At 44.8% G+C, this 25,511-nt stretch overlaps 1 pseudogene; it reads left to right on the top strand.

The window, feature by feature from the left end:
• The first annotated feature begins 24,643 nt into the window (after nt 1–24,643).
• Nucleotides 24,644–25,254, top strand: LOC118076975 (CCAAT/enhancer-binding protein alpha-like; annotated as a pseudogene).
• Nucleotides 25,255–25,511: the final 257 nt, after the last annotated feature.

Consider the following 25,511-nt stretch of genomic DNA (forward strand, 5'->3'; position numbering starts at 1 on the left):
ACCAATGCTAATGATCATTGTCTTTTGTAACTCAGAAGTAGGAAAACACCTTCCAAGGAAAAAAATTACTTAATTTAGCATCCTTTAATTAGAATTTGTGGGACGCGGGTGGCGCTGTGGTCTAAACCACAGAGCCTAAAGGTAAAGGGACCCCTGACCATTAGGTCCAGTCATGACCGACTCTGGGGTTGCGCGCTCATCTCGCATTATTGGCCGAGGGAGCCGGCGTATAGCTTCCAGGTCATGTGGCCAGCATGACAAAGCCGCTTCTGGCAAACCAGAGCAGCACATGGAAACGCCGTTTACCTTCCCGCTGTAGCGGTTCATATTTATCTACTTGCATTTTGACGTGCTTTCGAACTGCTAGGTTGGCAGGAGCTGGGACCAAGCAACGGGAGCTCACCCCGTCACAGGGATTCGAACCGCCGACCTTCTGATCAGCAAGCCCTAGGCTCGGTGGTTTAACCACAGCGCCACCTGGGTCCCGCAAAAACCACAGAGCCTAGGGCTTGCTAATCAGAAGGTCGGTGGTTCGAATCTCCACAACAGGGTACATTGAACAGAAAAGACTAGTTGTTCTTTTTACTACCCCACAGTTCTACATATATTGCCAAAATGATCACATCTGTATCCAGGCAGGAGCAATGGAGTTCATCCAAACAAAAAAAGAATTCAGTCTAAGTGCAGGATTGGCAATAGATAAAATTCAAGTCTCCTTCACTTCTGCGGTTCTGTTTATTTATTTATTTAGGAGGGGAAAACACATCTCTAGTGAGTAAAATTTGGCTGCTGTCTTCCATGCTCTGGTAACATCCAGATTGAATTTTTTTTGGCATGTACTTTATGTCGAACTGCCCTTGGAGATGCCTTGGAAACTTTAGCTGGTTCAAAGTTCAGCAGCCATATTAGTGGCGAGGTTCCATTTAGATCTTGTATAGCCCCTGGTTTAAAACAGTTGCACAGCTGCACTGCTTACTGGTTTGTTTCTGGGCCCAATTCAAGGTGCTCACATTCAAAGCCCGAAATGACTCAGGCCTCAACTACCTGAAAGACTGCCTCCTTGGCTATAGACCCTCATGGGTGGTGAGATCAGTAGCCCCCTTGCTACTTCCGCTGCCCACAGAAGCTCAGGATAGCAGTCCAGGAGAGGACATTCTCTGTGGCGACCCCCAAGTTGTGGAATTCTGTCCCCTCAGGTGTGACCCTGTCAACTTCATTTTAGGCTTTTCAGCAAATGATGAAGATGCATCCATTTAACCCTGGTTTTTGAGACTTCAAATATCTATTTTTAGAGGTAAAAGTACCCCTGACCATTAGGTCCAGTCGCAGATGACTCTGGGGTTGTGCCCTCATCTATAGGCCGAGGGAGCCAGTATTTGTCCGCAGACAGCTTCCGGGTTATGTGGCCAGCATGACTAAACCGCTTCTGGTGAACCAGAGCGGCGCATGGAAATGCTGTTTACCTTCCCGCCAGAGTGGTACCTATTTATCTACTTGCACTTTGACGGGCTTTCAAACTGCTAGGTGGGCAGGAGCTGGGACCGAGCAACGGGAGCTCACCCTGTCGCGGGGATTCGAACCACCAACCTTCTGATTGGCAAGCCCTAGGCTCTGCGGTTTAGACCACAGCACCACCCGTGTCCCGCGTCTATTTTTAAGAACCTCTGTAAGTTGTTTTACATTGTTTTAAATATTGTGTTTTAATTGTTGCAACCCATCTAGGAAACTTAGGGTGAAGCGAGGGAAGGAGGAGGGGGGGAGAAGAAGAAGAAGAAGAAGAAGAAGAAGAAGAAGAAGAAGAAGAAGAAGAAGAAGAAGAAGAGGAGGAGGAGGAGGAGGAGGAGGAGGAGGAGGAGGAGGAGGAGGAGGAGGAGGAGGAGGAGAGGAAGAAGAAGAAGAAGAAGAAGAAGAAGAAGAAGAAGAAGAAGATTCTTAAAAAATTAAATAATAATATGCAGAATGTATTTTTAACCAAATAAGACAGCTTTATCCTTATTTCTCCTAGTCCAAAGGTAAGTTCTGTAGACCTTGTAGCCAAGGGCGTACCCACCACGGGGCAAGTTAGGGCAGCTGCCCTACTCTAGAAGCAGGGCTGGTGGGCAGAGGCGGAGCACAGCCCGGCGGAGCGCGAGTTCGCCATTCCCGCCGCGCCGCACCCTCCCTCCAGCTCCCCGGCGCGCCCTCAGGCAAGGCCAAGCACGGCGGGGAACCAGGGAGCGTGGCGCGGTGGGCGGGAACGTCGAACTCGCGCTCTGCTGGGCTGGGCTCCGCCTCCGCCCACCAGCCCTGCTTCTAGGGAGGGGCACAGCCCGGCGGAGCGCAAGTTCGCCGTTCCCGCCCACTTTGTGGCCCCTCCCCTTCCGTGCCTTGGCCCCTCCCCTTGCCCCCCCCCCTAGTTTTGATCCTGGGTACGCCCATGCTTGTAGCCCAACATTCTGCTTGATGCAGAAAATTCGAAGCAAAGCATCCCCGAGCAGATGGCTGTCCACTGAGCACATGAAGACCTCTAGCCAAGGAGAACATTTTCTTGCTCTAGGTGCTTGGTTCCATTGCCAAACTGCTTCCACTGTTGTAATAAGATAGGAAGAGCCTTCTTGGGTCAGACCAATGGCCCATCTAGTCCAGTATTCTGTTCTCACGGTGGCCAGCTAGATGCTCGCAAGCAAGTCCAGAGCGTAATAGCATTCTCCACTCCTGCCATTTCCAGGAACTGGTATTCAGAAGCACCAAGAGATTTCTGCTACAGTTCAAATGAAATCAACAGTCAATGGATTCTTTTAATTGTAACTGAAAGTGTCAACCCACATGCATATTAGCTGAGGCATGGAGAGGTTCTCCGCACATTAAAAAGAATGGGGACATCCACATGCACACACACAGGAGGGGGTGTGTGTGTGAAAGAAACAGAGCACACATGGTATGCTGGATCGGAAACTGTGCAATTGTTTTATAGCTATGCAGGCATCCGGAGAACGCTGGTAGGGTGATTGTCAAGTTTTCATCTTTTAACAGGTCCCGGTGTGTTTAACCGCAGGTTTATCTAGAGACAATTGCAAGTGAGAATGTTTTTCTTCTTGCTGTGAAAAGCTTCACGGGGTTGATCACGCTGCTGTGATGTGAGGCACAAGAGCAGGCCCAGCTAATTTTTTCAGGAATTGTTCAAAAAAGATATTCTCCATATTTTCAGGATAGCTATGGTCATCAATCGTACCATGGCCACTTACTCTTTTCCCCAAAACTACCGTATTTTTCCGTGTATAACACGCCTCTGTGTATAAGATGCCCCCTATTTTTGGGGACTCCAAATAAAGAAAATGGGGGGAGATTGCCCAGAGTTGTTGAGCTTTTCGGTGGTGGGGAGGATTGTCCATTGTTGTTGAGCTTTTGGGGGGGGGCACAATTGTTGAGCTTTTTTTTAGGGGAAATTGGCAGAAATCGCTCACCAACCACTTGCATGGCAGAAGCGAGTCTGCCCGCCCAATTGCCACAGCAGCAGCAAATCAACACCAGCCCTTGCCGCAACCACCAATAACACACCCAATAGCCTCTGAAAATATCCAGCTCGCAGCAGCAGCCAATCACATGTCCACCCTATGCACTATCCGTGTCTAAGACAACCCCCAATTTTTAAGATAATTTTTAAATTAAAACAACAACAACCTCGTCTTATACACAGAAAAGCATGGTATGTAGAGGGCAGGGCTTCCTGGATGCTACACCTATTGAAATTCCCTCTTATACACAACTATGAAAGGCAGAAGACTATTGCCCTCCTTTGTACTGTATCTGGCCAGTCTGTTCATCACAGAGTGCTTGTGGACATGCATGCGGTGTGCTTCCCTTCTCAGCAAATACCCATTGTAAGCTCCATACATTCGGAATTGTGGTCTCTATGACACAGGACATGCTTTCTGATACACACATACACTCACACACCTCTGATTAAAACTTTTCTAAAGGAGGCCTTTTTGGAAAATGTGCAGGAAATTGGTTGACCTGGTGCTTCTCTTGCTGTTGAACCGAAATGTTCTTTTACCTGTCCTCCATTCTTTCAAATTCAAATTCAAATGTGCCCGTACACCAGCCAGAGATCTGTGCATATCATAACCAAGAGCTGAGCTTTATTGTTCGTTGTTCAAGAACTGCGATGAGGGAGGCATAGAAAAGAACACTGACTATATGTTAACTAACGACAATTTGCATACTTCCCTGCTCCTTCAATATAGGACAACCTCTCAGTTAATTACATATTGCCACTATAATATATCTAACAGAGCTGAAGCAGGTATGACCTTTATTCTTCATATTATCTCTATTATATTTGTGCATGGTTGTGCCTGATTAATGCAAAATAGCTGTTGCTAATATTAGACAGTTTAACAATAATGAATGGAAGACTTATTAAGCCTGATATCCTGAGAGGGTACTAAATTTGGAGCTTTTCGTGCATTGCCATTTGGGAAGTTATTCCTGCCCATTTGAACACAGAGTGAACCTAATCTTTCTTCCTCAGGATGGGAGATTCCTTCCCGTTGCTGAACTCAAGACTCAGGCTTCCTTCTCCAGGATGTTGATTCTGACTGATAGTACTTCGCTTACAGCTTGAAGCATGTAATATGCTGAGTTCAGTCAGGGCCCTGGCGATGTGACCTGCCCTCCTGACGCTGCGCATCCTGTACGTAAAACTATTGTGTTGCAAACTGTTGTGTGTGTGTGGAAAACCAGGTTGGGCGCGTTCTCCTGTGGTTATGAAAATAAAGAGCCTCTTGCGTCAAAGTAGCTGCAGGGCTACCATCTGCAGACTGGAGCAGCCGACAAAATCAAAATATTGAATGCACAAAACAGGGGGGGAAGGAGGGAGGGTTTGGCCCACAAATGAGGCATAAACAAACATCTTTTTAGCTGGTTCTTGGGAAAATATTGCCGTTTACTAAGCTACGTTGTGTTTCTTACAGAGACCTTTTTATGGGCTAACTCCCTGTGTTTCTATCATATTATTATTCATAGCAAAATTACACTAAGGGAAAAGGGAGATGCAAATGCTATTAAACCAAAACGGTACATTTTGTGTTGGTATTCACCATTGTGCACCAATGATAGTATTTTAGAGGAGCGTTGGACTTCCACCTCCCTCGTTCTGGTTTAAAATCAAAGCCATCCGCACAGATTTCTTTATTTTAGGTGTTGCCTGGAATCATTTATAAATGTTATAATTTAACATGGAAGCTCCTGTGGAATAATAATGTCACCAGAAAGCTCTAAAATCAAGATAATTCCTTCTGAGCAAAAGGACTGCATTGCAGAATGTATGGTCTCAATTGAACCAGAAATTCGTTATTGCATTCTTAAATTCTAATATCTGCATAACATTTGGTATGTAAGATACAGATCCGTGCCATTTTTGTATTGATGCTCCTGTGATTGAGAAGGGCAACAGAATTGAGCCTTTCTTTTCACAGACCCGGAAACTGCACTGAGCACAGCACACTAAGTTTCTCCATTCATGTCCCTTGTACCGATCTGCATATGTAATCCTTCTCTTTCTTCTTCATTTTCTTTTACACATAAACACACAGAGAACCGCATAGAGGAGGGATGGGAAGCATTTGACCTTCCAGATGTTGTTGAACTACAACTTTGATCAGCCCCAGCAAGGATAACTAATGGTCAGGTACCATGAGAGTTGTAGTTCAGCAGTATTTGCAGAGCTTCCAAGTGTCCCTGTTTTCCAGGGACAGTCCCAGATTTACAGAAGCCGTCCTGGTTTCTGATTTGATCCCAGAATGTCCTGCTTTTCCTTAGGACATCCTTAATTCATAGCTGCCAAGTATCCCGTATCCGCCGGGAAAACCCCTTTTTTTCTCACCGTTTCCGGCGGTCTCCCGTTTGGCAGAGAATCCCGGCATTGTCCCTTAAATTCGATTCTTCCTGGCGGCCATTTTTCTGGTGCCGCTTTGCCCTTCTATGGGCACCAGAAAATGGCGGCAGCGGCGCCAGAAGTCGCTTCCGCGCATGACCGGAAGTTGCGTGACGCGACTTCCGGTGGCGCTTCGCCCTTCTATGGGCATCAGAAAATGGCGGCGCCGGCGCCGGAAGTCGCTTTTACGTGTTCCCGGTCATGCGCGGAAGCGACTTCCGGCGCTGGCGCCGCCATTTTCTGGTGCCCATAGAAGGGCGAAGCGCCACCGGAAGTTGCGTCACGCAACTTCCGGTCGTGCGCGCGCTGCCGATCCCGGATCTTTACGATCCGGACTTGGCAGCTATGCCTTAATTTCACCAGAGGAATGTTGGTGGGTATGGAATTGTGCAACCCCCCAAGCCAAGGAGATAAGTAACTATACAAACTTTAGAAGACATCTGAAGTCAGCCCTGTATAGGGAAGTTTTTTAATGTTTAATGTTTTATTATGCTTTTATATATGTTGGAAGCCACCCAGAGTGGCTGGGTCAGCCCAGCCAGATGGGCAGGGTATAAATAATAAAATTATTATTATTACCGTATATTCCGGCGTACAAGACGACTGGGCGTATAAGACGACCCCCAACTTTCCCAGTTAAAATATAGAGTTTGGGATATACTCGCTGTATAAGAAATATGACCCAGTGTATAAGACGACCCCCGACTTTTGAGAAGATTTTCCTGGGTTAAAAAGTGTCTTATACGCAGGAATATACAGTAATATGGAATGGGACATCCCTATTTTCATCGGAGAAATGTTGGAGGGCATTTATCCGCAGGTCCAAAGGCCCCACACACCTGAGGCTGGTTTGGGATGTTTATTTGGGTCATGGTAAAATTAAAAGGAAGAGAGATTTTAACTCCAGTCCTTCACACCTTGCATTTTGTCATCATCGGTGTCGTCATAATCTGTAACTTCAGAAAAAGAACATCACTGTATATGAGAACACAGTCAGGCCCAGTACATTATTAAAATAGAAGGACAATGTTCCCAACGGGATGTGTTAATAAGAAGCTAAAACTGTTTGCATAAAGATTATAGCAAAGCAAACACTTGAAAAAATTATTCCGATTCATCCTTATTTTGAAACAGATTTGCTTTGAAAATGTACACATCCCTTTCATGTTCACTTTCTGAAAATATGCTGGTAAATAATTTATCGGAAGGAATGTTCTTGGGAATGGTACACTGTGAGCAGTAATTGCAGAAAGAATCTTGCACAAGGCACATTTTCATTTCAAACGAGGTGCATGTCTTACGACATGAGAGACTAACTACAGAATTCTCATTCTGAATATGAATGGTGGAAACTAGAGTGAGGTTACTCCAATATCATTCCGATGAACCGTTTAAAAAAATTAACCATGGTGTTTTGGAAACCTGTAAGTTTCTAATTTTGCGTAAATCCAGAAGGGGGGGGGGGCATTAGCTTAATACACACATTGCTGTAAATTAGCATTCTCACCTTTGGTCGGGCAAAATAAAGGACAGGTTGGGCAAAATACAGGACAGGCTGGAGGGAATTGGGGGGGGGATAAATGAGGTATGGAATTATGTGACACCCCCAAGCCAAGGAGATAAGTAACTATACAGCCTTTAGAACAGGCATCCCCAAACTTCGGCCCTCCAGATGTTTTGGACTACAATTCCCATCATCCCTGACCACTGGTCCTCTTAGCTAGGGATCATGGGAGTTGTAGGCCAAAACATCTGGAGGGCCGCAGTTTGGGGATGCCTGCTTTAGAAGTTTTTATATATGTTGGAAGCCACCCAGAGTGGCTGGGCCAACCTGTCAGATGGGTGGGATATAAATAAGAAAATTATTGTTATCATTATTATTGAATAGGATGTCCCTGTTTTCATCAGATATATGTTGGAGGGTACGTGATCCAGCAAAGCTTTTTGTGTGTTCTTAAGGACTTGTAATGTACGGTTCATAGGGTTGTGCACTGTTTATTAAAACACTACCCTTAAATTCTTTGAACACATAAGCATACACTGGGAGAGACCACTCTTATTTCCTCCCTTCTGTCTTTGACCACTGAAAGCAGCAGGATGTGAAGCTCTGAGGAGGAGGAGAGCTGCAAGTTTGTCACAGCTGAGCTCCTTCAAAGCAGCACCACAGAGAGTGCAGCCCATGGCATTATGGGAGGAAGGAGACCTGGGGAGAGGGAAATCTCTGGTATCTTTATGACAAACAAACATAGCATTGTGCACTCTTTGGGGAGGAGGGGAAAGCAGGACTCCTAGGTTTACAGTCCCAAGAGGCCTCTCTCCTCCTTTGATATTAGATCTCAGTACTTAAATACACATACCTCAAGGCTGCTTTTACAGCATCTGTGGGGAACATAAGCCTGAACACAGAAACAGATTGTATACTTCCTTACATCAAGGAAGGCTGGCATGAAAAACAACAAAACACAAGTAAGAGAAATCTAAGCATTACCAGTTATCCTCACTTCAAATAAGTCGCATCCCTTGTTTGAAAACAAGCACGCCTTGTGGAAGAATACAATAAGCCAAAGTAGAAACAATTTGTTTCAGGACATCTGAATGGAACAGGCATTATAACACCAAGTACCCCATATCTAATATGATCTGCTACTTGCCTCGTTTTAATCAAGGCCCACTTCCACACCTTTTCCATGCAAAGGAGATGCTCTGCCACTGAGTTGCAACTTTCCCCCAGATCTAGTCATGAAAATGCAAGCATACATATTCAAAGGCAAAGTCACAACGGCAGGCATGGGGTCAATCTGGGTGAGTCACCAGCAGTGGCAAAGGCAAAGAAGATTCCATGAGTACTACAGGAAGTGATGTCTTTAAATTAGGCATTATTATTGCCAACTAGATTTTCTTACCCACCCTTCACCCTAACGTCCCAGGGTGGGTTGCCACAATGTGAAATGCAATATTAAAATCAGTTAAAGCAAAATCAGCGGGTCCTAAAAATGTATTTCAGGTGCCCGGGATGGTTAAGTCCAGTCAAAGGCGACTATGGCGTTGCAGTGCTCATTTTGCTTTCAGGCTGAGGGAGCCGGTGTTTGTCCACAGACAGCTTTCCAGGTCATGTGGCCAGAATGACTAAACCGCTTCTGGCGCAACGAAACACCGTAACGGAAACCAGGGCGCATGGAAATGCTGATTACCTTCCCTCTGCAGCGGTACCTATTTATCTTCTTGCACTGACGTGCTTTTGAACTGCTAGGTTCAGGGCCGTCCTAAGCATATCAGGCGCCCTGGCGCCGTGGTGCGACGATCCCTTCAGCGCACCCCCCCGCCCTGTTTCTCAGCGCGGCGGGCGGGTGCTGCAGCGCGGCGCCCCTCTGGCGGCCCAGTGCCCTGGCACATTGCGCCACCCAGCCTTGCCTTAGGGCCGGCCCTGGCTAGGTTGGCAGGAGCTGGGGCAGAGCAACGGGAGCTCACCACCATCACAGGGATTCGAACCGCCAACCTTCTTATCGGCAAGCCCAAGAGGCTCAGTGGTTTAGACCACAGCGCCACCCATGTCCCATGCAGCATGCAACAAAAACTGTACAGTGGTACATCGGGTTAAGCACCTCATTCGTTCCGGAGGTCTGTTCTTAACCTGAAACTGTTCTTAGCCTGAGGTACCACTTTAGCTAATGGGGCCTCCTGCTGCCGACGCGCGATTTCTGTTCTCATCCTGAAGCAAAGTTCTTAACCCAAGGTACTATTTCTGGGTTAGTGGAGTCTGTAACCTGAAGCATCTGTAACCTGAAGTGTCTGTAACCTGAGGTACCATTGTAAAATGAAAGTGTAAGATGGACCTCTGTGGGCAGGGGTGAACTTTGGCCTTTCATATTTCAGCAATGCCCTGTGCGAGGCCAAATTTTGGTGTACCCCACCCACATATCACCTTCTGTTCTACTCAGTTCACTAAGTCATAGCTGTGACGCCCTGCGGTGCCCCCTAAACTCAGCACCCAGTGCAGCAGAATCAGCCCTAAATCTGCCTTTCCTGTGGGGAGGAAATTCCACACCTTAGGGTTTCCACAGAGAATGCCCTCTGTCAGCCAACATCCCCATAACCTGTGAAGGTGAGAGGACCTTCTCTACCAATGTTAGCACCTCACGTGGTCCAAAGGGAAGGAGGCGGTCTTTCAGACATTGGGTCCTAAGTCTTCCAGGGCCTTAAATACTAATGTGACCACCTTAAATCACCCCTAGAACCAAACTGGCAACTGCTGTGGCTGTTTTATAATAGGGTTGTGTGTGTTCAAAATGGAACCCCAGTCAGTTTTTTGCCAGTTGGAAGTTTCTAAGTTATCTAAACGAGGTCAGCCCCATTTTACAGTAATCTAATATGGAAATTAAATGGCAATGGTACTAATATAATAATCAGCTGAAAGATTTGTGAACAGAAACCAAGTCCTTCTGCGTTTGGTACAGCATTTTATACACAGTGAGTACTAAATTCGTATTTAAAACAGTAGGAGCTGTTGTGCAATAACCTGACCCAAGTAGACCATAGCTGCCAAGTTATCCCTTTTTTTAAGGGAAATTCCATTATGCTGAATAGGCTTCCTCGCGAGAAAAGGGAAAACTTGGCAGCTATGAAGTAGAGAACTCCAATGTGTTCACTGCCGTGTCACCAGAGTAGCTGAAGGCAGAATGTGACCCCTTTAAAGCGAACATCTAAAATGGTATGATTAATTCCATGTATATGATTTTAAATTCAGTTTGAATGCACATGTCTGTGTGTTCAGTGTGTGGCTAGGTTTGCATGCTCATTAATTTCCACAAAACAACATATTATTGATGTGTGTGCTGTTTTACCCCTATTAGTTACAGATGATAACCTATGTTTGCATTTAAATTAGTGGTGACATCTAATTGAGTTGTAACTGAGCTGCAGCTGGCAGTCCGAGCTGAACTAAGGCAGCATTTTAGAAAGTGACTGTGGAGAGAGATAAGAGATCAGCCCGTTGGGCCTGCCCTTGATGCCTTATGCAACTTAGGACAATAAAATCAATACAATACAATTAAGCAATAATTTCATTATGGGAAAGATACAGTGAAGCTCACGATGCCCCATGTACTGCTGATAAGCCACACAAAAATATACCACACATCAATAAAGGCTTGTTATTTTAGCCAAGTCTGCAATTCCCACATTGCAAACATATTGCAGATTGTATTGACAGGATTTTTTTTTATGGTAGTTGCTTAGGTTAAAAGAAGTCCTTTCCCTGTCACATTGAATCACTGGAAGTGGTCTTTAGTTATGGCTGAACTAGTGTATTACCCTGTTATGAAATGAGAGGAACTGCTTCTCCTCCCCAGATGTTAAGAGTGTCATTGCCGTCTTTCATCATATCCAAACAAAAAACAAAACAAAACCCAGCAAAGGTTATCAGTTCTTTTCCTACAGTATTTACTTGCCACCAATAGGTTTTTAAGAAGGGTTTTTTTTATAAGCTCTACAGAGTTTAGTGATAAACATTCCCATTAACTGAAGAACTGTAGATTTTATTCCATTATAGCAAGGAGGCAATATAAAGGTAAAGGGACCCCTGACTATTAGGTCCAGTCATGACCGACTCTGGGGTTGCAGCGCTCATCTCGCGTTATTGGCCGAGGGAGCCGGCGTACAACTTCTAGGTCATGTGACCAGCATGACTAAGCTACTTCTGGCGAACCAGAGCAGCACACGGAAACGCTGTTTACCTTCCCGCTGGAGCGGTACCTATTTATCTACTTGCACTTTGATGTGCTTTCGGACTGCTAGGTCGGCAGGAGCTGGGACCGAGCAACGGGAGCTCACCCCGTCGCGGGGATTCAAACCGCTGACCTTCTGATCGGCAAGCCCTAGGCTCTGTGGTTTAACCCACAGTGCCACCCGCGTATATATTCATCATCAAACATATATTCATCATCAAATATATCCATCATCATCAAATATATTCATCATCAAAGACTGAGTTTAGAACCACGATCCAGAAAGGCATCGATAATGTTGTTAAATCACAATCTGAATACCTGTTAAACCACCCAAAAGATAAGAAGTTCAACATTTGAAAATCGACTGCAAAACTTAACAAACATTGACTTCACCATGCCATTTTTTAAATAGAAGAGAAAACTCCATGCCTTACTCCATGGATTACCATTAACTTGTGGCATTTTTCGTCCTCTCACTTTTAGCGCAGCGAGGGGCAGACCTTGGCATGGAGAGCTGTTGAAATTATCTGGCTCACGATTGTGTCCAAAGTGTGTTGAAAAGATCCCATTTTCACCGTATACTAATCTAAATGATTTAATGTCAAAATAGAAAACCTTCTGTGAAATACTGCTTGCGTCACCAGTTTCTGAAGGCATCAAAAGGAATTGACAATAATGCAGGACCTCCAGTCTAAAGTTCAGTTGGTACTCCAGCCCTGACAGCGAACTCCCTTATGTGCAGGCTTCACAATTCACATAAAATGAGAGGAGCGCTTTGTGTATCAAAAAATGCGTGTGTACACATGTGCACAGCTTCTGTTGTCCAGTGAAATGAATAAGGGATTTGTTTCACACATAGGAGCTCTGTGAGTGTGCATCAAAGGCACTGATTAATTCAAAGGTATTCTTACAATCTATACTGTAATATTATTTAATAACAGGAATGTGCAATGGTTCTTTTATACTTCAGCATTATAAAATCCTGTTTGCCGGTATTTACTGGGTATTTTTCTCCTAGAAGAAATATTTCAAGAATTCCAAAAAACTTGAATGTAAAGAAGGAACTTGCACCATTTTGTACTCCTCATAAGACAGGAGCAATAGTTGGTTTTCTACAAATATTCACCACCCAACAGAACCATTTAATCCTTTGGTCCCTTTGGCTCAAAGAGTTTTGATGGCAACAAAGCTTATTCAGTTTGCATGTGCCACAAGGAATCCTTAGTTCTATATGAATATAACTGTTCTAATATATGCATTTGAAGTGTAGTGTATTTTATATGGTCTTTGTTAAACCTACAAAGCTAAAGTCTTGAAAGCTTTGCATGAGTTTAAGTCATTGCTGCTGCCGTGAGTACTGGAGGGAAGACCGCTCCCTGCAGCAAGGGCCATTTCCACCTGGCCTAGGGGGCGGGACCCAGACTCACCTTGAACAGCTAAAAGAGGCTCCTGGGAGGCCGGAGGGACATTTTAGCCAACTGGCTAAAATGTTTTTAAATGTTTTACAGTTCTAACTTTGGTTCCTCTGTTTTGTTTTTGTCCTATTTGTGTTGGTTAAATGTTTAGTTGGGCGTTGATGGTTATTTTCATTTGGGTATAACTGCAAACTGTTTATTATTGCTGTTATTGTTATTGTTATTGTTATTATTGGTTGGTTGTATAAAATACTTTGTTTTTTAATGTTTAATGTTTTGTTGTATTTTTATATATGTTGTAAGCCGCCCAGAGTGGCTGGGGAAACCAAGCCAGATGGGCGGGATATAAATTATTATTATTATTACTATACTTGCATTGATCCCTTTGAGACTCATGTAGCTAAAACTTCATGCACGTGGGAGTAATTGTTGGCCCATTTCTTTTTCTTGATATTTTGGTTCAAATTTAATTCTCTCTCTCTCATACTCAAATCAGATAGACATTTAGAATTGACAAATAGTACGCCTTTGTGGAATTGCACATTTCCTCGCTACTTTCCTATCTTCCTTGTTCAGGGTATTAACAGTAGACTGGCGTTACCCTTTTTGCGGTTGTGAGGTAAATGAATTGATAGGCTACTTTTCGCCCACCGGATCTTTTGGTGATTTGAATTGCCCTCATGAAGAACCCAGTTTATTTGCAGCCATGAGGGCAAGCAGTAGCTTGGTAAGACAGCAAGATTATTGGCTACATATGAGCTGTCTGCCACCCAACACACCCAACACATCTTCTAAAAATGACACTAGTTCTTAATCATTTGCATCCATCTTCAAAATACATTCCATGGGAAATTGCTGCAGGAATCACCAGGAAAAACATATTTCTTTGGTGAACACAGATCAAAGTGCATTGGGGGGGGGTTTGACTTTCGTCTGACTAGGAGGGGAGGAAAAGAGCAAACTACCGGACTTGGGTTGGGTCTTTGTATCTCTGGGAGCCACAAGCTGTTCCATGATGCTCCCTTGAAATGCTTGCCTGCATCTTGATTAAGCCAAGAGGAGAAGTTCTTCCCCAAACTTTCGCAGTCAGTAGCTACTGCATGGGGAGATGTGTGGCTGGCAAATCAAATTTCACTGTACTGCATCATTTTACAAGGTTTACGTTAGACTACGTGCACAACAGGGCTAATTTACTTCAGCATTTGGTTTTGGATGCTCTCTATATAAGCAGCAACAAATTCCAACACTGATAAGATTCATTCGCTGCTCTAATTGGTGTCATACTTTTAAAAATGCGGATTGCTGTTCCATTTCATTTATTCTCGGTAAACATTAGGGAGTGAGACTTTCTTCACATTGCAAACACGCCATTTTTTATTTTTAAAGAGATACTTTCTATTATGCAGCCGTGCTTTTATATTGCCTGGTAAGTGGCATAACCGAAAGATGAATCTTGCCAAGCTTATTTTTAGGAGTCAGCTTTGACAGCTGTCTGCAAATTGACTGTATTCCCTTCCCCCCTGGTCCAGCTGATGTAATGCATCCCGGATGGTGGTCTGACAGCATAAACATTGACAAGAGTTTGCCATTCACCGTCTTTTAGTTAAAGAGTAATTTTGTCTCTCTGTGCTCTGCAGTTTGCTATGGAAATGGAGACATACTTCAAGGGCTGATGGACAACCCTGCTGTGCGTAACTAACAGGTGCCACACAGACAGATTTCAGTGCCCCATGCCCAGTACGAAGGGGCTGTCAGAGCCTTTAGCCTCTTACTGAGTGACTTCTTAGACCACAGGAAAACATAAACTACTTTCTTATTGCAATGAGGGGCAAAAAGGGGGTGTGAGCTATCACAATTAGACAATTTTGTATTCAAATGACTAGATTTTCAAATTTACACCGTTTAAAACCTAGTCTGCAATCTCATGTGGATTAAATCCCTCTGGATTAAATAGTGCTCGTTTCCAAGTAAACATGTTTTTAGGATTTGGTTGTGAACGCCTATTTCTTCCACATTTTCATCAGAGTTTATTTAACAGAAGCTCTTCTGGATTTGCACAAGTTGGCACTGGTTCTTCCTAATGAACGACTGAAAATGGTGGATGTTAATCTTTAGCTGAAAAGCACAAGAAAGGGGAAAGAGTTGAAGAGCAATACAGATTAAGAATGATGGTTTTGTTTTTATTCTCAAATACTGCTGGCTGAACTGTAAAACCATCACTAAAAGAAAGAGGGGAAAGAAGGCTGAACTTCTCTCCAGTTTATTGCCCACAAAGGGATCAAAACTGTGCAGTAGTTTTATTTCTTTTCAATTTTACAATTGTGCTGGAGCTCTTGTGTGAGAAATGGTCCCGCTCACTCTGGCCTTTCCAGTTTTCAATAGGCTTGCTGCATTTTCAAACAAAAAGCTGCTTGCTCTTCTCATCTCGGATTTACGTTGGGACAAGAATGCAAAGGCTGTGTGTGTGCACACACACACAAAGCAGAATAGCCTGCTGCATGTAATCTGCCCATGTAATAGCATGTGGGTTTGGGTGAGCATCAAAGCTGCAGTGAACTGTTCACCTCCACAGCATGCTTGAACAAAAATCCCTACTAAGTTCACAAACTCAGTGTTGTTTTCCCATGAAGAAAACTCTTTAGTACAGAGACCTGAATGTGCCAATTAAGACAGGAAAGGAGGCTGCAATCTGGGAGAGAAAAACTCTTTGGTGGCAGCTGGATGTCTCTCAGCCTGAGTCTAGAGTGTTATGCGTTTGTGAGTGCAAAACTCCCTTAAATTCCTGGGTCCAATGGGTGTCAGAATTTAATTAAACGTGGGGTGCTAAACTGTGTGCTGGACACTTCCAATGCCCTTGAATCAGCACGTGTTAAAAGCTCATTAAGCCAGGCTAGTTTCCTTTTGAAATGAGAGCCTGGTTGGTGGGCCATTAAAAACAGGATCAAAAAGACCCAGGACACGTGTTTCAATTTTCCTCTGCGGGGTGTTGGAGGGTATGGAATACATTTGTTTGATATGCATGCATCATCATGAACCACACTGCAACCAAAATATTAAGGAGCATTTCAATGGCGCAGAGCTTTTCAAGATTTATAAAGATTTTCAAGGGTCCAAGAGCACAAATAATGTGTTCGCAAAGTGATTAATTACACACTCTGATTCTTGTAGCCATTTTTCCCATGAGTTTGGTAAGTCAAACCCAAAGCTAAAGCTGGACTTTGCTGCATCTCCATATTAATTGATCCAGGAATAATCTTGATTTTATGAAGCCATTTCTGTTATATCGTATTTCGTTTTGATTTAAGTGGTCAATCTACGTCCATGCTGTACCACTTCAGATATCAGAAGGGGACTCGTATAACTGAATATTTTCCAATGGAAATATCATGCTCCTTCATGGAAAATGAGATGTCAGCGAGAAGAGCTCTATCCTAGCCTTATTCCTCACATGCTAGTCAGGTCATGTATTCACAGCACTGACCAGAGGAGGAATGACCGCTGGGAGGAGCACAAAGAGAAGAAATGCCATGGTGCCTCTGTAGCAATGAAACCAGATTACTTCATGTGCCCTAGCTGCAATAAAACATGTCTCTCCTCCATCGGTCTTTACAGCCACAGCAGGCGCTGTAATTCTCCAGTGATCTGATTTTGTGCTCAAATGCACACAGTAGGTAGTTTTATATGTATGGATTTTTATTTTCTTGTTGGCAATTCCCAATGTGCCATTTGACACGATAGAACTCAGGCACATCTTGTATACCAACAGCAAACTAATTTTCCAAGTATAGATCCTTATATAACCAGAGTGGCACCATCCAGAACTAGGAGGTGTCAGCAGGAGCCCAAGGTCTGTGGAAGAAATGTGAGGAACCTTGAGATTGCAGAGGTACAGTCTGAACACACACCCTAAAATAGCCTAATGAGGTCTGAGCATGCTCAGTGACTGAAAAATGATGGCTGGCTCTTTTGCTGTGGTGATGGAAAAACAGAAGGGAGCAGAAATGAAAGTAGGGTATCCTTAGAAGGGGCCATGGCTGACTGTCTTGTTCCCTAAACAGAAGCACAATACACTGCAATATTTTGTTGCAAGGACACACATTTTCTCTTTACTGCTTTGGTTATTATTGTAACGGGAGAGAAAATATTAAACAAGCTCAAAAACATAAAAAGTTTTCCATCTGAGTGAAAACAAGACCTTTGTGAGTCAATAGTTCTAGATATCAGGGGTAAGAGCTGCCAGTGGAGCAGGCCGCTCTGACCCGAATGAAGAGCTGTTCAAAGAAGTGCCTTCAGTTTTCTTCCATCAGCCCAGCAGAGTCTGCCTTTGTCTCCAACTACTGTATGCTCTTAGAAGTATGGACAAGGTGGGCAGGAAATCACTTCAGGAATCAGTAACAATTCTAGCATTTTATTTATCCCTTTTATTTATTTCTCAGCTCTTGGAAATGTTCTTGAGTCTACAAATCAGCTTCGGGACCCCACTGAAGAGCAGGGGACTGTGATGAAAATTAGCCCTCTGACAATTGCCGCCATGTGAGGATGAGAGGACTGTTATTTCTGCTGGATGCCAGTTCTCTCCTTTTGCTGTAGCTTTTAATCACCTTGCCTGAAGGATTGTGTCAGTCATGGCTTGTTATTTTTTCCCCTCTGCCTCTTCATCTGCTAATGTGAAACGCAGTCCACTCTAAATATTCTTTCCAGAGTTAACGTAACATAACATGGGTTAGGCCTGCTCACTTAACAGACAAAACTGTCATAAAATGTCACTCGTCACGTGCAAAACTTTATTAAGCACAGTTTGTAATTCAGCAGTCACCCAGCTGATGTCCTCAACCAGCTTTATGGAAAATCCATGTGTTTCATTTCATTTCTTTTCTTTTATCAACTCTAAAACTAAAATAAAGGAAGCAGGGTTACTCAGTTTGACAGTGTGTTCAGGAAGCAGAGTGTTTGAGGCTGAGTAGGGGCAAATTTTCCAAAACTTGCTTCAGTTTGACTCATTAAATACATATTAAAGCCAATGTGGTGTGGTGGTGCGCTGTGGGTTAAACCACAGAGTCTAGGGCTTGCTGATCAGAAGGTCGGTGGTTCGAATCCCTGCAATGGGGTGAGCTCCCGTTGCTTGGTCCCAGCTCCTGCCCACCTAGCAGTTCGAAAGCACATCAAAGTGCAAGTAGATAAATAGGGACCGCTCCGGCGGGAAGGTAAACGGCGTTTCCGTGTGCTGCTCTGGTTTGCCAGAAGCAGCTTTGTCATGCTGGCCACATGACCCAGAAGCTGTCTGCGGACAAACGACGGCTCCCTCGGCCTATAGAGCGAGATGAGCGCCACCATCCCAGAGTCGGACACGACTGGACCTGATGGTCAGGGGCCCCTTTACCTTTACCTTTAGGAGCAAATTTTCCAAAACTTGCTTCAGTTTGACTCATTAAATACATATTAAAGCCAATGTGGTGTGGTGGTTAGACTCTTGGGCTAGGAACTGGAAGACCAGGGTTCAAATCTTTTCTCACTGGGTTGTTGTGAGGATAAGATGGGGAGGAGAACTATAGAGCATCAGAGAAAGGGAAGGAAGGAAACCGCTTTCGTTTCTCCCATGCTGGCTCCCACCACAGCACCTATCAACATTTGAAAGGTATGGGGTGGTTTCTGAGGACACCAGGGCAGTTGGGATGGGAGGAGAAGATGAGCCCTCTATTATTATTATTATTATTATTATTATTATTATTATTATTATTATTATCAACTTATATACCACCCTATACCCGGAGATCTCAGGACAGTTCACAACAAGACCACAACATGTAAAATCAAACCAAAAGCAAAAGCAATAACTCAATAACCCCCTCCCCCAAAAAAGCCACATTCTAAAAGGGTGTTGGATGTCAATAAGATCAACCAAAGGCCTGGTTAAAAAAGAACATTTTTGCCTGGCGCCTAAAGGTTTATAATGAAGGTGCCAGGCGAACTTCCCTGGGGAGAGCATTCCACAGACGGGGAGCCACTGCAGAGAAGGCCCGTTCTCATGTTGCCACATCTTCCACTTGGGATGTTAATTGAGCTGGGGGGAAAGTGCTCAGGGATTTTATGAGCAGGTCTTTCTTTTGTGGCAGGTTTTCTGAGCCCCTGAAGCTCACCTTTGAGCATGAACTTCCCTCTTTGGGAGGTGTGCTATACATTAACAAGTTCTAATAAGCGAAGGAGTTACACTGCGTGCAATTTGTCCTCAGTGTTGGTGCATAATTTAAACCTTATAATAGTTTCAATATGTACACTTGAGTTTTTCATGCAATGTCTACTGGAAGTATTCCTAAAGATTATTTAAGTCATTCTAAATCCTTATTAATTATCACATTTTTATGCCACCCTCCTTCGTGGAACTGAGGTGAGCACAAATGATTTCCATCCCGCCCGCTGCCGCCCCCCCCCCCCACTTTTTATGCTCACAACAGTCAATGGCAAGACAGTGCAGAGGCTGGGAGCAAAATGCTGTCTGTTGGTGTGAACTTAATGATTCTTGGGAGAGACACTTGATTTAATGGTTCTGGTGGTTCCCGGAAGCAGCCATTTCCCCCCATGATGCCTCAGAAGGCTGCTGCCTTGAGCCAGCAGGAGGTTATTTTTGTGTCCAGGTCCAGGGCAAACATCACTGTTGAGCTCTATTGTCCCTGTGGCTTCCCTCAAGCCCACAAGAGCTCAATAGTTAGGTTAGACCTGAGGTGGGAGCTTTTTGTCCTACAACTTCCATCTTCCCTAGCAATCATGGAATTATGGGAATTGTAGTTCAGCAACAACTGAAGGGCCCAGTGTTTGCCACACCGGGGTTAAACTGAGATAATGTGACTGGCTTCAGGTCCACCAGTGAATATGATGTGTAAGTAGGGGTTTGAATCACACAGTCCAACTCTCTAGCTTTCCATGAGTTCACCGGTTCTTCCTATGAGATAGCGTCTGCCTTTGCTTTGTAATAATTGGAAGCAATTTGAGACAAGCTCACTCCTTTCCCTTCATAAATTACATTGTCTTTCGAGAAGGCATTGCCTTGCTCTGGTGTCACACTTCATTTTGCCAGATCCTAATAACATTGTTGTTAATTTGATTGAGCATAATGAGATACTGAACCGCATCCAAAATCTATTCTGATTTCTATGTGGGGCATACGCCAGGACAATTTAAAAACTCAGAGCATCTTTTCCAACGCTGGATTAAGCCTGGGGTCAGCTTCAGATTTGAAACTCACATATGAATATCTCTTTCCATGCAATAAAATGCCCTGTTCCCTAGTGTGCCCCATATCTTGTAGGCCACTTGTTTCAGCTCTCTGTGGCTGTATTTATTTCTGACTTTGATTAGTTTGATTAGTTCAGGTAGGATGATTTATTCAATTTGCTTTGTCAGAAAACAGGGCTAATTGAAGTTATACACTGAATTCATTAGGCCACGCAAATTGCAACACAGATTTTGGCTGATTAATTAAGCTCCAGCCCATAGACTGCATCTCTCTAGAGCAACCACCATTGATTTTAGTGAGGCTACTCTGGAGTAACTTATTTATGAATTGAAGCCAGTGTTTCTACTTCTATTCCTGTATTTGCTTTCCCTGCAAAATTACTGTAAAACCAAGCAAATTTAACCCTAAATATGTGGCTGCTGCCAAAAGTTGCATTCACTTCCCTCTTGCCATATACCTAGGAGCTTTGATATTAGGATGTTCTGCGTCATCAGCTGTCTTTGGCTAGGGATGGGGAAACACAGAACATTGCATTGTTATGCCATGAACAAGTTCTGCTAAAATCTAGAAATGTTAGAGTTGGGGTATTAAGAGGCCATCTACTGCACACCCTTTGCTCAATGCAGGATCTACACTGCAGAATACAGCTGGCCATCCATGCTCTGCTTAGATACTTCCATCTAAAGAGAGTCTGCCACCTTCCACTGCTAAACAGCTCTTCTTGTTGTTTAGTCGTTTAATCGTGTCCGACTCTTCGTGACCCCATGGACCACAGCACGCCAGGCACTCCTGTCTTGCACTGCCTCCCGCAGTTTGGTCAAACTCATGTTCGTAGCTTCGAGAACACTGTCCAACCATCTTGTCCTCTGTCGTCCCCTTCTCCTAGTGCCCTCAATCTTTCCCAACATCAGGGTCTTTTCCAGGGAGTCTTCTCTTCTCATGAGGTGGCCAAAGTATTGGAGCCTCAGCTTCACGATCTGTCCTTCCAGTGAGCACTCAGGGCTGATTTCCTTCAGAATGGATAGGTTTGATCTTCTTGCAGTCCACGGGACTCTCAAGAGTCTCCTCCAGCATTATAATTCAAAAGCATCAATTCTTCGGCGATCAGCCTTCTTTATGGTCCAGCTCTCACTTCCATACATCACTACTGGGAAAACCATAGCTTTAACTATACGGACCTTTGTCGGCAAGGTGATGTCTCTGCTTTTTAAGATGCTGTCTAGGTTTGTCATTGCTCTCAGCATTAGGAAATTTCTCCTAGCATATGTACACATTAGCTGCTTCAAACACAGAGAGGCCATTGCCCTCTCTGCATTTCAAGTCGCATTCGTACATTGCTGTACAGAGCAAAGAGCAGGTGGGGGTGTACTCAACTGATGGCTGTAACCTAATTTGTTTCCCAATGCCAAACTTCGCGGAAGTTGTCATCTGCACATGCCCTGAGATGTGCACACTTCAGCTTACCCGTGGCTTCCATTTTCAAATCAGATGGCAGCTGGTTTGAGAAAAATATGGATCAAACAAGAGTGCTTCTCCAGAAGCTACAGGATATCTATGGATTGTGGGTAACATCATGTGCACATGATTTCACACACTAAAATGTTCAAGGGAATGGAACAATTCGCCTACAAGGAAAGGCTGCAGCATTTGAAAAGTGAGTAAGAGGTGACATAATAGAAGTTTGTAAAATCATAGGGAAAGTTGGTGGGGGGAGAATTCTCCCTCTCGCATAACAATAGAAGTTGTGGCTATCCAATGAAGCTGAATGTTTATCAGGACGGATAAAAGAAAGTACTTCTTCATGCAGTGCCTAGTCAACCAGTGGAACTTGGTTCCACATGAGACAGTGATGGTTGCCAACTTCAATGGTTTGAGTTGGGCAAATTCATTGAGGTTAAGGCTACCAATGGCTACTAGACACTAAGGTAAGGTAAGGCACATGGGTGGCGCTGTGGTCTAAACCACTGAGCCTCTTGGGCTTGCTGATCAGAAGGTCGGCGGTTCAAATCCCCACGACGGGGTGAGCTCCCGTTGCTCTGCCCCAGCTCCTGCCAACCTAGCAGTTCAAAAGCACCTCAGTGCAAGTAGATAATTAGGTACCGCTGCAGCGGGAAGGTAAATGGCATTGCCGTGCGCTCTGGTTTCCATCACGGTGTTCTGTTGCACCAGAAGCAGTTTAGTCATGCTGGCCACATGACCCGGAAAGCTGTCTGCGGACAAATGATGGCTCCCTCGGAGTGAAAGTGAGAAGAGCGCCACAACCCCATAGTCGCCTTTGACTGGACTTAACCGCCCAGGGGTCCTCTGCCTTTTACCTTTTACTAGCCACAATGGCTATGATCTGCCTCCATTGTTCAGAAGCAGTAATGCTTTTGAATACCAGTTTCTGGAAACCAGAGGAGATGTTGCATTCAAGTCCTATTTGCAGGTCTATCACAGACATCTGGTTATTTCCTGTGAGAACAGATGCTAGTCTAGATGGGTCATTTGTCTGATCCAGTAGGATCTTCTCACATTCTTATGTTCACCAGTTGTGGGAGCACACTGAAGCCAGATAGTATTGAGGCAGCCACACCGTTTCAATTTTTCTTCCTTGAGACAAATATTCTATGAGTATTATGCAATATGAGCAGCTCCCTTTGTTTTTAAGTTCATGGCGCCCGTCCTCGGGAACACTGGAAACTTTAGGAACAAGCACATCTGGATACGTTTGGCTATTTCGAGCATCTACATTTTTAACGATCACATTTCATTAGAGCACAATTGTGTAAAATTCCTGAATCACTCACTTATAGAATCTTGGGGGATATAATTAGTCTCCGAGAAGCTTAATATTTTATTTTATTTTCATGCGAGTCAGTGATTCTGCCTCCCCTTTCTGTTCAGAAATGTAAGCTGAACCACAGCCAAATTCTCCATGTTCTTCATCCATTTCTTTCCAAACCATAAATTTCCCATCAGCAGCTCCAGCCTGGCTAGTCCAGAGAAAGTGGAGAAAACTCCTGACATATGTTGAACCCCAAAGGGGATAGCATAAGTGGTTTTGAATAGCAAAAGTTATCCCCTCCTCAAAGAAGGAATGGAATTTTGCTTTTACCTTTACTATCTTCCGAAGAAACAAATTTCAGTTACGTACTGCCCTTTGCAGTCAAAGCAATAACATAATATGGAATCCCAGCATGATTGCAATTACAAGGAACTTGGCAGTAATCTATATTTCAGCATTTGGAAGACTGCGTTGATTTAGCTTTTGTCATGGATGTAACATGAGTGAGCAGGTTACAGGGTCAAGCACGGAGCCAACTCTCTGAAGAACTCCTCAGCATGAATTTTTAAAAACCCACTAAATACGCAGTTAAAGCACATGACATCCAAATGATCTTGGGAACCTTGCAGTTTGTTTAGGGAACTGTAGCTCTGTGAAGGGAAAACTATAGTTCCCAGGAATCTTTGGGGAAGCTGTGTGCTTTAAATGTATGGTGTGCATCTGCCCAGAGCAATCCTATGAAAGCCTACTGCATGTAAGCCCTGCTGCATTTTGTAGGGTATGGTTACATATTTATCAGTAGCTACATTTTCTGGTTTGATGGAGCTTGAGACATTCTCATAGGAAGGAAAGTACAGGTTCCCAAGCTGTTTCCCTGGGATTTCATATGAGATGTCCCCAGACAGAAGAAACGTATTCTGAATCCTGGTATGGCACTGTGGGAAGGCAGAAGACTAGCAAATGGGCATCAAAAGACACAAACACATGCTTCAAGTTATCTGTAGGCAGCTCACAATTTCCATCCTTTGTTTTCCCTGGAAGTTTTAAATTGCATTTGGGGGAAGTATTGGACTAAGGTATGGAAGCCTACAGGCACCAGAGCACTGAACCAACCAATATGGCTTGTAAATCATTCCCCTGTGCATTTATTTCTACACATGTATTCCAAAATGACCGTTGTCGTGATTCTCACCAAGGAAAATTAGATCAGAACAGTGCAAGCCTATCTGTTTACTCGGAAATAAGCCTTGTTGCATTCATTTCGACTAGGGCGGCCACACGTCCGGGATTCCGATGCCAGAAATGGTGTCCAGCTGGAATTTCCAGAAATCGCTAAAATAGCAGGGGGGAAACCCAGACGTATGGCAACACGGCCAATTTTCTGGTGAAAATCCTTTAAAAAGCTTCAAATCTCCCCCCCCCCTGGGGAGCTTTCCCCAAGGAAACCTCAACAACAGCTACCTGGCCTTGGAGCTACCCGATATCTACGAGCACGAGAACTCCACCAACCTGAGCTCCTCCATCAGCCTGAATGTTTAGCAGGAGTGCAAGGCCAAGGCCAGCCTGGAGTACTGTGTTGGGGCCGGGATGCTGGGTGCTGACCTCCCACAGGCTGGCGGCCTGCTGTACAGCTACACGGACAAACTGGAGGCCAGCATGGCCTATGAGCACCCACCGCTGCCCGGCCTGCATCCACTGCTCATAAAGCAGGAGCCCAATGAGGCACCAATACTGGCCACCCTCTTCCTGATGCCAGCCAGGCCCAACTGCAGCCACCCCCAGTACTAGGTGGCACACTGCGCCCAGATGATGGTTCATTTGCAGCCTGGCAGGCAGCCAACGCCACTCCCCAGCCCTCATGGCAATGCCCACCACCCTCACCACACACAGCACGGCCACCATGCGCACCAGCGCCACGTGGTGGGCGGTGGCAGGGCTGCATCGCCGGGCAAGTCCCAGAAGCTGCTGGACAAGAGCACCAGTGAATGCCACATGCGCTGGAAGCGGAACAACATTGCTGCAACAAGGCCAAGCAGCACAATGCAGAGACGCGGCAGAAGGTGCTGGAGCTGAGCAGTGAAAACGAGAGGCTCCACAAGTGCGTCGAGCAGTTCAGCAAAGAGCTGCAGAACCTGCGTGGCATCTTCTGCCAGCTGCCCGAGACCTGGCTTGTCAAGGCTATGGGCAGCTGCACCTGAGTGCGCCCCCCCGACAGAGCCGGATTCCTGCCTGTGTCGCCACTGAGTTAGGCCACTCATTTGTGATCTCTCCCCCCTCTCTCTGTTTCTTGCCAGCAGCGAGGGCGCCTTGGGAAGCTCCGGTGTGCAGACTATGGTGGGAGCCCTTTTCACCCAAAAGCAGGTGCCAGGGCAAACAATGGGGGCATGTGAGAAAGGCTACCCCTTACTTTGTGCCTTAGAGAGGGAGACAGGCCCCCCCCCCAGCAACTTTGGCT

Source organism: Zootoca vivipara, chromosome 11 (assembly GCF_963506605.1).
Source record: "Zootoca vivipara chromosome 11, rZooViv1.1, whole genome shotgun sequence".
Lineage (NCBI taxonomy): Eukaryota > Metazoa > Chordata > Lepidosauria > Squamata > Lacertidae > Zootoca > Zootoca vivipara.